Below are 12101 nucleotides of genomic sequence, written 5' to 3' on the forward strand. Positions count from 1 at the left end.
TAATCCCCCTCCACGACAAAGTATTCTCTTCTGGCCAGGCTCTACTCTACTGTAACTTATTAAACAATTGTTAAAATATCCAATACAATTTTAGGTATATTTTTATTTATTTATCATTTTTTTAAAATGACCATTAACATCACATACAAGGGAAAAATACCACCGCACCATGACCAGATCACATATTACCACCACATAGTGACCAAATATTACCACATACAGGGAATAAATACCACCACAACATAACTAGACAACATATTACCACCACAGTGACCGAATAATAGCACATACAAGGAACAAATACCACCATATCATGACCAGATCACATATTACCACCACATAGTGATTGAATATTACAATACTGATCATTAATAAAATAAAAACACAGTATTAATGCCATTATACACAGGGGATCTGTACTTAGTATACAGTATCCGTGTACAGGTAATACAGTGATCACCTGTGACATTATACACAGGAGCTCTGTATATAGTGTCAGTGTACAGGTAATACTATGATCAATAGTGACATTATGCACAGGAGCTATGTATATAGTATACAGTATATAGTGTCAGTGTACAGGTAACACACTGACTCACCGGTGACATCTCTAGTTAAAGTCCTTCATCTTCGCTTCTCTTCTTCATCCAGTTCAGACCACGATCACTTCTTCCAGACAGGTCTCTGCATAAAATAACACAGTAATCTATAGTACATTCCCTGATTTTTGCCCAACTTCTATACTACGCCAGATGAAAAAAGCGACCATGTCGCCATGCATAGTGACAGGACCTCTCCTCCCCCACACTGAAAACAGTAACCTCAAAAATAATACCCTTTAATTAGCCCCTATAGTAATAATATCCCACATTCTGGACCCCACGTGTCCACGCATTCTGCCTCATGTCTCTGCATATTGGCCCATAGTCATCCCTAATTGTATAATGCATCCCATAGTCATATATAGCAGTATAATGCACCCCCATAGGGGTATAATATAACCCATAGGGGTATTATGCACCCCCATAATGCTCCCCCATAATATAATGCGATAGGTAGAGTTGAGCGAAACGGGTCGGTCAAGTTCATAAGTCGCTGACTTTCGCTAAAGTTGGTTTTCATGAAACGAAACCCGACCATAGCGTGAGGTCGGCGACTAGAGCGCCAAAGTCGCGTTTCAAATGATGCTTCCAGCGCCCTTTTTCACCCAATGATGGAGGATGCACACTGTGGGCAACGCGATGACATGGGCAGCGGTCACCACCATCTTTGAGAAGGGCATGCAAGTGATTGGCTGGCTTTTTGTGGCGTCACAGGGGCTATAAAAGGGCGTACACGCCGACCGCCATCTTACTTCTGCCGATCTTAGCATAGGGAGAGGTGCTGCTGCTCGTTCTGAATAAGGGAGAGCATTAGGCAGGGAAGAAGAACCCAAAAACAGCTTCTGCTGGTAGCGATTTCCACTTACAACACAACACTGTGTGCAGTGACAGGGGAGGCTCTATTTTTGTGCATCAGCTCTGTTGGTTATTAGGCTGCCTTATAAGGCTCCCTGATAGCTGCATTGCTGTTTGCACACTGCTGTGCAAACTGTTTTTTTAAAAGCAAAAATACTTTTCGTCCTCTTTTCTGCACAGTTACCAAGCGTTCATTTTTCCACAGTTTTGTGTGCAGCAGTCCTGCTTATTAGGCTGCCTGCCGCCATACTTGGACTGAAAGCATCATTGTCAGCCTCCTAACATCTCTAGGGAGATTCTCCCCAATACTATATACACCTTGTACTTTGTCATACACCAGCCAATTTCAGCCTGCTAAATTGAGGTGTAATCTATAGTGGGCCTGAGATAATAGTTCAGCCTCCTAAAATCTGTAGGGAGATTCAAATTCTCCCCAATACTAAATACACCTTGTACTTTGTCATACACCATCCAATTTCAGCCTGTTAAATTGAGGTGTAATCTATAGTGGGCCTGAGATAATAGTTCAGCCTCCTAAAATCTGTAGGGAGATTCAAATTCTCCCCAATACTATATACACCTTGTACTTTGTCATACACCATCCAATTTCAGCCTGTTAAATTGAGGTGTAATCTATAGTGGGCCTGAGATAATAGTTCAGCCTCCTAAAATCTCTAGGGAGATTCAAATTCTCCCCAATACTATATACACCTTGTACCTTGTTTTACAGTACCATATAGCTGGTGGTATTTTGGGTACATTTTCCCAAAAATGAGGAATTATGGTGGAAGAGGCCGTGAACGTGGGCGGGGGTTGCCAGCTGGTGGTGATGGTGGTTCTGCATCTGCAGGTAGTGGCAAAAGCACAATAGCACCTAAGGCAGGAGGTCTTGAGCCTGCGTCATCGTCTGGCTCCACAAGGCCTCGTAGGCTCCCTTTTCTGGGAGTAGGTAAACCGCTTTTAAAGCCGGAGCTTCAGGAACAAGTTTTGGCTTACATTGCTGACACAGCCTCCAGCTCTATCGCCTCCTCTTCTGAAGTTTCAAAAAATAAAAGCACTGAGTCATCAGTGGAGGCTTCTGGTCAGGAACAACACCTTTCCTTGTGTCCTTCACCCCTACCAAAAGTGAAGGATGCGGCAGGCCACACTACAGATTTCTCCATGGAGCGCTTTTCACATACCATGCCTGGGTTATCAAGTCAAATCGTGAATTCCCCAGTCCAAGATGAATCTGACATGGAGTGTACTGATGCACAGCTACTGCTAGATTTTTCTGCTGGTACATTCACTCAGAGCACTACATTGTCCTCGCAGTGTACTGAGCCAGAATCTGACCCTGATGAGACTCAGGTGCCCCTTCCCGCATACTATACCACCTTACACGGTTACACAGAGGAAGGTGCACATGAAATTGAAGAGGAGGTGATGGATGACCCAGTTGTTGACCCAGATTGGCATCCATAGGGGGAAGAGGGTGCCGCTGCCAATAGCTCAGAAGAGGAGGAGGAGGATCCGCAGCAGGCATCAACTTCGCAACAGCTGTTATCTGGCAGGCCCGTAGCAGTCCACAAACGGGTTACAAAAACCAAAAGAGTTGCAGGACAGCTTGGCCAGACGGTCAAAATAGCACAGCGTGCAAGGCTTCACAATGTCTTCCACAGTAGGAAGAGTGCAGTATGGCACTTTTTTGAACAAAATCCTATTGATCAGGCAAAGGTTATCTGTAAGAAGTGTGCAAAGACCTTTACCGAGGGAAAAATCTGAGAAATTTGAATACCAGTTGCATGCTTAGACACTTAACCACCATGCACTTGCAAGCGTGGACAAAATACCAAACCTCACGTACCACATGTGCACCTGCTCCAAATGAAGGTAGTTAGCAACGCTACATCGCTTCCCCCACTGTAAGCCCACCGGTTAGCACACCACCAGCAGCAATGTTGAGGTATCGTCGCAAGGCCAAAGCAGTCAGGGAATCACAATGTTATTGCTATGAAAGACTGAATCTAGGCCATCAGCAAGACCACCAACACCATCACCATCACCAACCCTCTCTGTCCGCCATGTCCACCACTAGTTCCACCATATGCAGCTCTCAAGTCCAGCTCACCCTACCAGAGACTCTGAGTAGGACAAGAAAGTACTCATCCTCTCATCCGCGTACACTGTGTTTGAACGCCCACATTGTCAAACTAATCTCGTTAGAGATGATGCCCTACCAGTTGGTTGAAAGTAAAGCTTTCCGCAAGCTCATGGCCTGCGCAGTACCACGCTATGACCTACCCAGTCAACATTTCTTTTCTTGAAAAGCCATCCCAGCCCTCCACCTGCATGTGAAAGACCGCATTGTCCATGCACTAAAGCAATCAGTGAGTGGAAAGGTGCACCTCACAACAAATGCATGGTCCAGTAGGCATGGCCAGGGCCATTACGTGTCCATCACTGCGCACTGGGTTAATGTGGTGGATGCAGGGTCCACAGGGGACAGCGGCGGTGGGACAGTGCTGCCTAGCCCACGGTATAGGAAACAGTTGGCTGTAGGCGTTCGACCCTCCTCCTCCTCCTCCAGAAGCGAAAGGTCATCCACAGAGCGCAGTCACACGATCACTCCATCCGCAGCTGCCAGTGTTGCACCCGAGGTGTCCCACTATCGAACAGCTAGTGGTAAGCGTCAGCAGGCTGTGTTGAAGATGATGTGTTTGGGCGACAACAGACACACCTCGGAGGTACTGGCCGACTACTTGCAGCGACAAACTTAGTCATGGCTGGGCAGTCTACATCTTGAGGCAGGCAAGGTAGTTAGCGATACGTCCGGAATTTTGTGGCAGCCATAGCCCTTTCAAAACTCAGACACATACCTTGCCTGGCTCACACCTTGAACCTGGTGGTGCTGTGCTTCCTCAATAATTTTCCGGAGTTAACAGCCCTGCTCCATAAGGTGCGAAGACTGTGCTCGCACATCCGCCGGTAGCCCATACACTCCAGTTGTATGCAGAAGCTGCAGCGATTGCTCCACCTTCCCAAGCACCGCTTAATTATCGACATTGCAACAAGGTGGAACTCCACCCTGCACATGGTTGAGAGGCTGTGCGAACAGAGGGAGGCTGTAATGCATTTGTGGGAGGATACACGGGCAGGCAGTTTGAGGGCAGACATGGAGTTGTCTGGTGTGCAGTGGTCGAAGCTGAAAGACCTCTGTAAAGTCCTTCAGTGTTTTGATAAATGCACACAGCTGGTAAGCGCAGACGACGCCATCATAAGCATGAGCATCCCACTTATGCGTCTGCTCATGCAAACTTTGACGCACATTAAGGAGCAGGCGTCTGCAGCCGAGGAGGAAGAGGAGGGAAGCCTTGATGACAGTCAGCCATTGTCTGCTCAGGGAACTCTCCTGGACGAGGTGGAGGAAGAAGAGGAAGAGAAGGAGGATGAGGATGATGGGGATGATTATTTAGGGGAGGAGGATGCTTCTCAGGGGGCAAGAGAAAATCTTGGCGTGGCAAGGTCAGGTACAGGGTTTATGCATGACTGGAGGGAAGTGGATTTGCCAGAAAGTGCTCCTCCACCCAGCACTCACAGTGCATCATTGACACCGGGAACATTGGCCCACATGTCAGATTATGCCTTACAGATCCTAAAAAGGGACCCCCGCATTGCCAAAATGATGAACGATGATGACTACTGGTTGTCCAGCATCCTGGATCCACGCTATAAAGGCAAATTCCAAAACATCATGCCACAGGAGAACCTAGAGCTAATATTGGCTAACAAACAAGCAACTCTGGTAAACCGTTTGTTTAAGGCATTCCCAGCACACAGCAGCGGTGATGGTTCTCACACGAGCCGTAGGGTGCAACATGGAAGAGGTGTTCGTGGTGCACACATCCGAAGTGGCGTTGGAGACAGATAGAATCCAATAGAATCGCTTACAGCCTGTGGCTTCTGTCTTTTGCACTCCAAAGTTACCTGACAGATCATGATAGGCAGTGAGGACCATGTCTGCATCTCTCCTTGTGATCAAAATTTGATGGAGATGAGTAACGGTGATGGGATCAACGGTACTGCGATACAGCAACACTTTCTTCACAAAGAACTGTTTTCGCTGTCTCCACACACAAAGTAATTGATGGTCAGCATCGCCTCTGAGAATTCTCCTGGGAGTTTTTCCCGTGATTAGTAATTCCTAAATTTCTGCAATCACTCGACTTTATGTCTGTACTTTTATCCATCTCATTTCCTCTTGCGGAGAGTCTGGACTGTCTTACTGAGACTGAGATATAAATGAAGATTTAAAAATACCCCAACAGTGTATACTGGTGTACGCTTCAAATACATTTCCTTTTTGTTACATTTTAGATTGTTGTCTAATCCATACTGAGGCTGTGAGTGTCTTTGTCGTACTCCGGAAATAAACACAGAGATTTTAAATGTTTAAACTCTGCTATATATACCTGTTATCCGGAGATACTGTACCCTTTCTCAACTTTCTGCAATCTTGTCAAATCCATACTGTGCCTGAGACCGTCTGAGTCTGCCTCCTGATTACAGATGAGTGGTGTTTGAGTGGAACTGTTGGCCAAGTTCAAATTCTAGCTGTTTTGGGCGGTGTTAGATCCGTTCGTCGAACTACAACACTTTGATTAAAATTCAGCTGTTCGAGTTTCCGTTCGAGAACGTTTCGTTAAACAAAAGCGTATCTTTTTTTCACATTAATAATGGTTTTCAATGATAATAGACAGTTTTAGGGCATAGTAGCGGTGTCTGGTAGTCAGCGGTGTGCTACACCTGTGAAGGAGCTACACCGTGTGTGTTTCTAATAATTTTTTACCACATATTGTCCTAAAATCCCTTTGGGCCTAGTAACTGTGTCTGCTACTCAGAAGAGGAGCCCACCCGTGAACCAAGCTATGCCGCCTGTTTATGAAAGAACCAGTTTTTGACTGCATTTACACCACTTAATACTTTGGGCCTAGTAATTGTGTATGCTACTCAGCAGAGTTGGCCACCCGTGAACCAAGCTATGCCGCCTGTTTATGTAAGAACTGTGTGCTACTCAGCAGAGGAACCCAGCTGTTAAGCAAGCTACAGCACCTGTGGTTTGGGCACTTAATTTTTTCATTTTTTCTGGAATGCCGTTTAGGCCTAATTCCGGAATTATGGTTGACCTGCACTTACTGGGAAATGCTTGTTCATGGGGAAGAATTGTAATCCCAGATCCCCATCACTAGCAGGGTTCAGCGTGTTATCCGCACCTGTAATCGATACACGCTGGTCCTTTCATTGTAGCACGCGTGCAGCCCCGGACATGTAAGGGCATGACAGACCTGTTATTGGCCGATCTCGCATGCCAGAGCCTTGTGTGTCCCTCTAGTAAGCTGGACGCGGACCGCGGGGGCATGCCTGAGTCTCGTTCGTTAATGGAATTAAGCTTGCAATCTGTGCAGCTTTTCTGTGGCTGGATGGTTGAGGTTGCCCGTGTTGAGTCCAGTTAAGCCGCAGGCTCCACTCCTGGTGGTGCCCTTCTGGACATTCCTTTAAGGTTCAGCTTTGCAACCATACTGCCCCCGGAAACCAAACACTTTTCCTGACAGTGACATTCTGGTCAAAGAGCGCGATGACATCACGTCTGTACGCCCTCTGCCTAAACAGTCCAAGTGCAGTGAGATGGAAGATGGGGACGACGAGGAGTCCAGAGTACAGGGATTCCCTAGCGAGGAGACTTATTTAATTGTTTTAAAGGTTGGGAGCAATTTTTGGGGAGCACGATACTCTGGAGAATGATATCTGGGGACCACCATTCACTGGAGCATTCCAAAGGTGGACATCAGTCACTGGAGCAGCATTTACAGGGCCCATTATACACTGGAGCATTAGAAATGGGGCCCATTATGTATGGAGCATTATTTGGGCCCATAAGACAGTGGAGCTTCATCCATTGGGACCAACATATACTGTAGCATTATGTGGAGCTCATCATATACGGTTTAAAACATTATATGGGACCAATGATTCTGTATGGAGAAATATATGGGCCTCATTACTCTGTATAGCGCACTAAGCGCTGGCCATAATACTGTATGGAGTTATATACTGTCCGTTTTTGGAGGTATTGGAGAATTTAAAATGGATATCAGTCATGAGATGTAAGAAGTGAAGTATTTTTCATTGTACTATACTGCTATTTCTCTGCCGTATCGGAGCATCATGAGTTGTGGTATGTGTTAGGCCGGGGTCACACTGGCGAGGAATACGGGAGAGTGAGAGGCGCTAAAAGCACGCATTAGACACGGACCAATGATTCTCTATGGGGTCCCTCGCAATTTTTGGGGAGCACGATACTCTGGAGAATGATATCTGGGGCCCACCATTCACTGGAGCATTCCAAAGGTGGACATCAGTCACTGGAGCAGCATTTACAGGGCCCATTATACACTGGAGCATTAGAAATGGGGCCCATTATGTATGGAGCATTATTTGGGCCCATAAGACAGTGCAGCTTCATCCATGGGGAACAACATATACTGTAGCATTATGTGGAGCTCATCATATACTGTATGGAACATTATATGGGACCAATGATTCTGTATGGAGAAATATATGGGCCTCATTACTCTGTATAGTGCACTATGCGGTGGCCATAATACTGTATGGAGGAATATACTGTCTGTTTTTGGAGCTATTGGAGAATTTAAAATGGATATCAGTGATGTGATGTAAGAAGTGAAGTATTTTTCATTGTACTATACCGCTATTTCTCTGCCGTATCAAAGGATCATGAATTGTGGCATATGTTAAAGGAGCCCAGTGACACTCTTTGGCCCTGGGCCCACGAAAATCTGGAGCCAGCACTACCCCCCCACAACTTTAGCCAAATAACCCCCAGTTTTCAATGCCTAACTATTATTATAAAGTAAATTAAGGTTGACAAGCTTAAGGAATAAGAATTGATGTTTTTGGCATTGAAATGGGCACTGTAGGTGTGTTTCCTGTCCTCCACTCCCTGCCAACTTTTCTTCCCCATTGACTTACATTGGGTTTCGTGTTTCAGTCGGCCTTCAACTTTTCACAATAATCGGCTGATTTCATTCGACCCGACTTTTGCGAAAAAAGGCAAAGTCGCTCATCTCTACTTCTTACCCATGGTCTTTTGAGACATTATACCTTAGTTCATAATAAAGATTTTAATAAGTTACAAATTATTCCTATTGATCATATCCCTACTCATATTCCAAATAGGCTTCTGAAATTAAACAGGAAACAGGTATATTGGATCCATAAATTAAGAAGCCTCAAACCACAGGGTCTTCATGAGATCACAGAGGTTTTTATTTTATTTATTAATGGAGGTTGTTATATGTATTTATTTATATTTTTTTTATATTTATGGATGTCCTTTGATATTTATTTTTCTATGGGAGTTTATAAGGAATTTCACCATGAAATACCTGATGATTATTTAATTGTTATAAAAGATCTTATTCATGTTTTATAAGGGAAGTATTTTTAATGTGTTTTTAATATAATTATTTCCATCATACGCCTTTATGTCTAGTAAGCCCTTTAAATTTAGAGACTTATTAACTATAAGCGCTCCACAGTAATAGGATTAAACTGATGGTGCTGCGGTTAGAAAATTGGATGAGTAACGCCAAATAAGTGATTGTCCCCCTTGTTAGGTGTTCTTGGTCCTTCCTGATACATTTTACACCATAATTACATATAGAGCGTCACTCTCTCTTTTTCCCGCAGAGCGGGTAAGGGAAAGCCCTAAACACTGTTTTATCAATTTTTTCTACTCTATCTCCACTCAGAGAAATAGTAGTTCTACAGAGCATTAACCCTCTCCTCTTTCCGGACTGTCTGTGGACCCCAGTATAATTATAAAAATGATTTCTGGTATATATATATATTTTTCTAAGTTTGTTAATATTCCTCTCAGAAATCTTTATATAGAACCAATCATTCCTTTGTCCTAAAGAAATCATCCTCTGACATGATTTGCTATCCTCAGGAGGTGTTAATAACGCTGCTGAAGGAGTGATTTTTTAAACTTTGGGATGTGACTTACACCGGTCGCTGTATAATCTGACTCTGTGCGGGAGATGTAACAGCCATGTGGTATTGGGAGAAGCGCCGTGTGCTCCTCCTGCGGTGCGATCCTGAGCATGTGCGCACTATTGCAGGTGTGGAGCACATCGTCCTTCCCACTCTGCCACTGAGCTTTTACAGATGAGTGATTCCCTTTTTTTTTTATAATAAGCCAAACCTAAGATTTTAAAAAAATTTATATTATTTTTTTATTAATAAAACATTTATTTTTAATTGATTAAAATTTAGATCCTTACAATTTAATGTTTATTTAATGGTTTATTTCATCCTATGTCTCTTCCACATCGGATCCGCTTGCAGGAGCTTGTTAGTATAGCCGAGGGGTCTGATTGTCGGGCGGCAGAGCTAGAGGAAGCTGAGGCAGATCTCTAGGAGTTCGTGTCCGAGATTTGCTTTTCTTGCTCAGTATATATGTGTTTTTTAATTTTCCTTATTTTTTTCCTTTTGTTCAACAACCTGTGGAATTATAATAGACATGTGAATATAAGAACAGCTTCTAACTCTTACTATGAATATTTATACTGTCTGCTAACTATGAACTTCGACATCTGTCATCTGACTGGAGCTCATTTTTTTTAAATCTGTGTGTACTTAATGCACCACCTATGTATGCGTCATGTGGTATTTCCTGAAGAAGAGGTTCAATAAACCTTGAAACGCGTAGAATAAACCACTGTCAAACTTTATTACCCTTCTGGAAGTTCATCATTTGGGCAGCGCGGATGAAATCCACGTATTCCTTTGCAGAGTTATGGAAACTATTGAAGCAGGCCAAAAGTAAAAAAAATGTTTTTAAAAATATTAAAAAATCTAACAGTTCAAATCACCCCACCCCTTTCGCCCCATTCAAAATAAAACAAAAGAAAAACCAAACATACACAAGTTTGGTATCGCCGCGTTCAGAATCGCCCGATCTATCAATAAAAAAAGGAACAACCCGATCGCTAAACGGCCAAAATGCCAGAATTTAGGGTTTTTGGTTGCCACGACAGTGAATTAAAATGCAATAATGGATGATGAAAATATCAACTCTGCACCAAAATGGGATCAATAAAAACATCCACTCGGCCCTCACCCTAATAAGCCCTCACCCAACCCGAGATCATGAAAATGGAGCAATTTTTTTTTCCAACAAATTTTGGATTTTTTTCACCACTTAAATACAAAGAACTGAGACATGTTTGGTGTCTATGACCTTGTAATGACCTGGAGAATCATAATGGCAGGGCAGTCTTAGCATTTGGTGAATATGGTAGAAAGAAAATCCGAAAAAAGTTATGGAGTTGCACTTTTTTTGCAATTTCACCGCCCTGGGAATTTTTTTCCCATTTTTGAGTACACGATATGGTAAAACCAATGATGTCGTTCCAAAGCACAACTTGTCCCGCAATAAACAAGCCCTAACATGGCCATACTGACGGAAACATAAAAAGTTATGGCTGTGGGAAGAAGGGGAGAGAAAAACAGAAACGCAAAAAAGAAAAAGGGCAAGGTCTGTAAGGGGTTAACAAACCCTATTTTTCCTTCCCCAGTCTCCTCCTTAACCCTTTCTCCCCTTTATTCTGCCTCTCTCTTTCATGACTTTACATTTCTCTTTTGTGCTGTTGTTTGGTTCTTGTCTGTATTACTGGGTATTTATAATCTGTCTCCCCTTTTCCTTTTCCCCATTTATGTAAATAAATCCTTAATAAAAACTACTTTACCATAAAAGGCGCCCGCTGTGCGCCCGAGGACGCGGCTGATCTGTGCGGATTTGGGGCTTTTCTCTCTCTAATAAAATCGCAGGTAAAAAACTGCAGAAACTTTATTAAGTGCAGAATCAAAGCTTTTCTGTCCTCTAAAAAGCGCATTATAACCGCAGCTTCACCTCTGCACCAAGAACGCATCAAATAAGGGGGAGAAGATTGTTATTGTAGATGGTGCGGATCCTGCAGAAAACAAAAACACCCTATTTTTGCAGTGTGTGAACACGGCCTTACAGACACAAATAAGCCGGGTGTCGTATAGTGACGCTACATAAAGAGGAGAACGTTCTGGAGGCTCCGACTGTGAATGACGGCACAAAAAATAATCCCCAGGTCCCACGCACGCTGGACCAGAGACCCATGAATCCACCTGCTCATCTCCAGTCCCAACTGTCCCGGATACAGCGGACAGTCCCGGATTTGGGTCTACGCCCTGCAGTCTCAGGCGTCTGCTGAATTTCCCTCACTACCAGTGTCCCTCTGACAACTCCTCCTGCCGGGGGAGAAAGCAGTTGTAAATGGTCGTGGATTAGGGTGAGGCCAAAATTTGCTGCTATGCGCGCCGAATGATCTGTGCCTCTTTCTGTGAGGTGTGCACAGTTATTTGATGTAACATTGGTGGATGTGGACCCACTGCACCATTGGCCAGGCTTACTCTAGAGAGGTGTAACTAGTAGTGTTGAGCGACTTTTGTTTTTTTAGGGTCGAGTTTCGTTTCATGAAACCCAACTTTTCCAAAAGTCGGGTCGAGCAAAATCGGCCGACTATAGGGAAAAGTCGGGGTCGTCCC

Source organism: Dendrobates tinctorius, unplaced genomic scaffold, assembly GCF_039654945.1.
Source record: "Dendrobates tinctorius isolate UK_male_01 unplaced genomic scaffold, ASM3965494v1 ptg000233l, whole genome shotgun sequence".
Taxonomy (NCBI): Eukaryota; Metazoa; Chordata; class Amphibia; order Anura; family Dendrobatidae; genus Dendrobates; species Dendrobates tinctorius.